The following is a 6,423-nucleotide window of genomic DNA, read 5'->3' as shown; positions in this document are numbered from 1 at the left end:
TACAAATGAGGAAGTTAACATTTTCTGTTTAATTTTAGTTGAATTAATTTAAATTCAGGGAGCCTGTGAGGTTTTTCTCCTGGCTTCTGTTGTCAGTTTAGCTGAAATAAACACTTATAAAAATGTAAATAAGTTAAATAGCCACAAATGGTTATTGTGTTGACAGTCCTCGATACTAATCCATAAACAATACGAAGCCATAAACCCTTACAGGCAGAACTCCTCCCTTTCCCTTTCTGCTCTATCCCTGAAACTTTGTAAAGGACCCAAACAGCATTGACTGAATAAACAAATGGAAGCACAAAGGTGTGGAGAGAGATTCTTTATTAACTGAGGGGGCTATTGAGGGGGAGTGAGAAGATATCTCTAAAGGTGTCACACATGAACTTCATAGTGGGAGCATGGAAGAAGGGTGTTTTAAGTGGAAGAAATAATGAGCAAGAACCAAGCCAGGGACTCAGAACCAAGGCCCCGAGATGTTAAGTAACTGCACATTTCATAGGATTGGATTTTCTGACGAGCCAATCTCCCCTGAGAGCCACCACTCTGTCCTAAAGGTTCCCAAACAACTCAGTGGGGTTTTTTGTTGCTGTTGTTGTTGTTTTGTTTTTTAACTTAAGCTACACAATCTTTATAAGTTGTTACTATGTAGAGTCAACTTTGTGACTGATCCCAGTGGAGCGATAGGCGCAGGCACCAAACACGAATTTCCAGATGTTGGCTGCACATAAAAAGGCACGTGCTTGCAGGCACAGAGGTGACAGGAGCAGACACCTTTCAGAAGGAGCCCTGCAGGCACGCGGGGCTGTCGGGGGACTCCGCGGCGCCCCAGGACAGAGGGAGGGGGAGCAGCCGAGAGGACCAGTGCGTGCCCGGAGCTAAGACTCTGGATGTGTAGAAAGCAGAGCAAACAGCGTTCCCAAAGGCTGTGAAGAGTAGGCGCCTAAAGATGAGTCTAAGGGATTTGAGCCCAAAAGACAGACCACTAATTTAGGGAAAGATGCATGTAGCAGGTTTGGGCGGAAAAACTCTGGATTTCTACCATGTGAGTTTGAGATGTCTTAGACACCCAAGTGGAGACTGTTAGATTTAGAAGATATCTAGTTTATACCTAGTTTAGGTCTGGACTAAACGAACATGTTTGGGAGTCATTGGCCTAGAAATGGTATTTTCAAGTCAGGAACCTTGAAGGGATGCTCAAGGCAATGCCTGTGGCAAAGGACTAGGCCCTGGGCCTTCCACAAAAGGTTGAGATGGCAGAGGCAACAATACACATAGAGAAGCAAACCAAGGAAGGAGTAAGAAAAGAAAAAATAAATGGCACCTGGAAGCCAAGAGAAGCAAATGCATCAATGAAGAGGCAATGATCATGAACCAAATGTTAAAAAGGCAAGGAATGAGATGTGTTTACAGGCCTGAGCAACCTGGAGATCACTCATGACCTTGACCAAACCAATTTCAGTAAGCGACTGGTTGCTGGCCCTATGAATATTTGAGAAAACTGTTTACAAGGAAAGGGAAAATCAGGAGAATTGCAGACAGGGAACTCTTTAAAAGAATTTTGCAGCCAAAAAAGAAAAGAGAAAATGGGATTTAGAGAGTTGGGGCAACAGAGGATTTATTAAAATGCTAAAAATAACAGCCTATTCATTTGCTCTGGAAATGACTGAGAGAAGGAAGAAAAATTGATTCGAGAGAGGAAAAATCAGGGTAGCAATGGAGGGAAGGAAGTGTCAAGCTGGGAGGTCCCGCTTAGACGTGCCTAGGAGAACACATGGGCTAGGGAGGAATGCGTGACCTTCTGGCAGCACTAAGGTGACACTGGAGGTAGGTGTCATGAAAGTGAGACCTGCCCAAGAAGCTGATGTTTTTCCCTAGCGACCATGAGAGAGAGTGGGAGAATCCACACCTATGGAGAGCTGATTTTTTAAAATCATCTTGGGCATCTGTAAATAATCCAATCAAGTACCTCCCCCACAATGGCTTCCCAATACCAAAATCTAAACTGCACAAGCTGCCCGCCTTCCCAAGCAGATCACACTGTTCCAACGCAAGCCTCACACAACTCCAACCAAACCAGCCAAACCATTTCTACCTGCTAATCTTGTAATCTCAGTAGTTTGTAACACAGAAAAGACTGCAGTACTATCAAACCGACAAAAGTTGGAAGCCAGTACTAGGCTCCTCCTCTAACAAACATTAGACTTTACACAGCTAGTTATTGTTTACAATTCACAGATCATTTTACTTTACAAATCACAAAAGTCAAGGAGCAAAATTACTCGTATAGCTGTGCTCTAGGCACACATGTACCCATTTCACAGCTGAAGAGAGGCTCAGCAAAGGAATGTGTTGACTCAAATGCCACGCAGCTTTCAAGCCTGAATATACAGGTCTTCATCCAGCCACACACCATTTCCCTCCCTGATAATGCCCAGGAAAAGCTTAACAACTCAAATGTAAGAGTCTGTGATTCCACTTAAATGGGACTCTTATCTCCAAAGGAAGTCAAAGAACTCTATGTGAATTTTTCCTAATTTTTAAATTTATTTTTAAACTATAGTTGATGTAACATATTATATTAATTTTAGGTGTACAACAGAGTGATTAGGCACTTATATACCTCACAAAGTCACCACGGTAAGTCTCATACCTTCTTGGCTCCATACATAATCTTTACAATTTTATTGCCTATATTCCCTATGCTGTACTTTATATCCCTGTCAGTAATATCATAACTGGAAATTTGTACTTTTTTATTCCCTTCATCTTTTTCATCCATCTCTTCGTCCACCACAATCAGGCAACTATCCGTTTCTTCCCTGAATCTCTGAGCTTGTTTCCATTTAGCCTTGTTGGCCCTTGCTTTTATAGTCCACATATAACTGAAATCAGATGGAATTTCCTTTCACTGCCTTATTTCACTTAGAATACTGCCCTCTGGGTCCATTGTGTCACAAAGGGTACAATTTCATTAAATTGTGTTTAATTCCATTAAACATATGTACCACAAGTTCTTCCTTTATTCATTCATCTATTGATAGATGCCTAGGTTGCTGTTCGTGCTGAATGTAAGGGCGTTTGGGAGAGATGGCAGGGCCCGCCAGAAGCAGGCCATCATTCCTGTAGAGCTTGAGGGCATTTAGGAGAGACTGTGTGGGCTCCAGTGAAGGGCCTGGAGCTGCCGGAATGAGCTCCAGCAGGGGAAGCAGGTTGGGTGGGGCAGGGTCTCAGGGAAAAGCCAGAGCAGAGCAGACAGTGTAGCCAGGTTGAGGGAACGAGAGAGATTTTGTTCCTGCCCGCTCTGGGCCGGCTGGATGGGAGGAGAGCTCAACAAAGGAACGATAACACCCACCAGCGCTCCTGCGCCCCGAAACAGCTCCTACCAACCCCCGCCCCTCCCGCCTCTGCCCTCAAGTGGGTCAATTCACGTCCTCCCCTGTGTCCCAGGCCATTCTGCAACTGCCGCCTCTGTGCTGGACCCTGGAGGGAGTGAGTTTGCGCCGAACCTCTAACTACAGCTCCTTGGTCTCCCACAACCGTTCCGCAGTCTCAGACACAATCCCCACTGGTGTTCAAAGCTGGACGTTACAGGGACTCGTCTTCCCGGCATAGGCGCGCCAGGCTAGGGAGCCTGGTGTGGGGCTCAGACCTCTGGCTCCTCCCGGGGGACCTTTGCAGCCCAGCTCTCCCTCCCATTCATCAGTCACCACACGGGGGTGTGGGACCCGCCCGGACCACATATCTACCCCCCTACCTGTCTCAACGTGGCTCCTTCTTTATAACCGTAGAGGATCCTCTGTTCAGCTACTTTTCAGGCTGTTCTCAAGGACCTTTGTGTTACAATTTCCACATGTTCCAGGGAAGAAGTAAGATCAGGATTTACCTGCTCAGCCACCTTGACTCTGGCCCCCAGCCCCCCACCGAATTTTCCCTAATTCCTATTGGCTCAGTCATCGTTGTCCTAATATGCCCTATAATGCTCAGACAGTTCAAGCAACAAAGTTCTGATTTCCTCCTTGGCATACATTTCCAGAGGGTCCTACTTACCGGTGAGGCAGGAGGCTTCCAGCTCCTCTGGCAGTTGTCACTGATCCTTCCCCCAAAGGTTTTCAAAGACAACTCTCTTCCAGAATTCCATTCTTTATCTCTTTGCCACACCTCTGCATAAGAACATGGGGAAGGCTCTTTGAAAGTCAAACTTCTCCAGTCCCCCACAGTCTTCTTTCTGAATTTATCCACTTACTGACTTAAATTGATTACAAGGAGACATTAGATTAGAATAAACTATGTAGGAAATAAACTGGACTAGGGATGGGCAGCTTGGTGCTTTAGACGGAGTGGTTGGGGAAAGGGCTTATATGACCTTTAAGCTGGAAACTCCAAGGTGAGAAAGAGGCAGTTCTGTGAACAGTGTGAGAAGAGTGCTCCAAACAGAGGAAAAACAGCTGTGTTGAAAAAGCTCTAAAGCCAGAAAGAACTTGGTCTGTTCTAGAAGCAGAAAGGAGAGGTTGATGAGGTCAGCAGAAATCAAGTCCCATGGGAAGTTTTGAAAGGGTTTAACTAACAGTAGTTGAATCTGGTTGGTGATTTAAAAAAAGAAAAGAAAAGAAAAATATTTAGGCTTCTGTGTAAGAAGAGTGATCATTAGGAGAGCAAGGTGGAATGGGAGGGCTACAAATTAGGAAGCTATGTCATGGGTGAATAGATGGATGGGTGGATGGATGGGTGAGTGTGTGGGCAAGTGGATGGAAAGAATGAAGGTGGGAGGAGGGACGGATGGAGGAAATGAATTAAGTTAATAAATAATAACCATGATTACAAAAGAATAAGGCCTGAGAGAGTTGTTTGGCCTAGGTATTATAGCTTAAACTGATCCTTAAGTCAAGTATCTTTCTTTTCCTTAAGTCACATTTCAAAAAACAAAAGGAAATTATTTTGAGTGAAAGGAACATCGTTGAAATAGCTTTTTAAAATGACTGCTTTGAGAAAAATAATATACATTTAGTAATACACTGACTGGCATATTTGTTTTAAAATCTATTATTTGCCCTGTGTACATGCTACTTCATGATCATATTGACATAGCAATGCCACATCTAGAACTGTATACCTTGGAAGTATACACAAATGCACATATGTTTTTGTATAAAGGATTGTCCTAAGGATTTCAGCCTTATCTGAAAGGGCAGTGATTGAACAGATCATGTACATTTTTTTCTATTTAGTACTACATAGCTATCTAAATACAGACGGTTGTCTCATGTATTTTGACATAGACCAATGTCCTTCTATAAATAGTGAGGGGGAAGTAAGTTACATGTGAATATGAGAAAGAGAGAGAGAACAGAGAATGGTTTAGAAGTGTGTTCATCCTGGAGCCACTAGCCATGTGTGGCTACTGAGCACTAAAAATGCGACTAGTCAGAACTGGCATGTGCTCTAAATGTAAAATACTGAATTTTGAAGGCTTGCGATAAAAAAATAATTAAAATCATTAATGATGTTTATATTTATTCTACACTGAAATAGCACTTTAAATAGATTGAGTTAATTAAACTATATTCCTAAAATTAACTTTACCTGTTTCTTTTTTGCTCTTTTGAATATGACTAGTAGAAAATTTTAAATCACCGACATAGCCCCCATTGTGATTTTACAGGGCAGTGCTGGTGTAGAAAAATAAAGTGGTAACACTGATTATTCCTGCGGAGTGGGGACGGGAAGGTTTGATGAGGAGGATAGGGAATAAGGACTTTCACCTTCACCTAAAACGACTATGGTTTTCGCACAACATTTAACTGAAAATTTAAAAAGCCAACAATAGGAATCCCAGCAAAGTCTGCAGTTTAGATAATAGTGTTGCACCAATGCCAATGTCTTCGTTTTGGCGAACGTACCCTGGTTACGTTAGCTGTTAGTCAGGGGAAAGAGGTGAATCCCTGTAAATTTCTGTAAATCTCAAATTATTTCAAAATGAAAAGGTAAAAAAAAAATAAATAAAACAAAGAAACAAGCAACTTAACAAGTTGTGTGTTTTCTGCTTAAAGAGAGATTCGTCCTCTTACTCCGAGTCTCAACACACTGTAGGCGAGTGGCTCCAGGCCGGCTGCCCCACCCAGGGTCCCTCGTAACCACCTTTGCTTGAAATAAAAGAGCTAGGAGAGCTACGTGTCACGCTGTTTAGTTTTTATCTGAAACTCTACCAAATCAGATCGCCCTTTTCTCCCATGGCGATTAGAAACTATCTGGTGGCTCCTGCAGTGTAGCAGCGATTTTTCTTGCAGTAGGCGGACTGCGGGAGAGAGCCAAGAGAGTGCGGCCTGGCCGAGAACTTTCTGGAGGCCTGGGTGCCTGGGCCATTAAAGCTCCCTCGCCGCTGGATCCCCACGTCAGCTCTCTGATTTAGCCAGTCCTCAGGTC

Source organism: Pteronotus mesoamericanus, unplaced genomic scaffold (assembly GCF_021234165.1).
Source record: "Pteronotus mesoamericanus isolate MK-2021 breed Mesoamerican mustached bat unplaced genomic scaffold, CSHL_Meso_final contig_2, whole genome shotgun sequence".
Taxonomy (NCBI): Eukaryota; Metazoa; Chordata; class Mammalia; order Chiroptera; family Mormoopidae; genus Pteronotus; species Pteronotus mesoamericanus.
Note: the sequence above shows the minus strand (reverse complement) of the source record.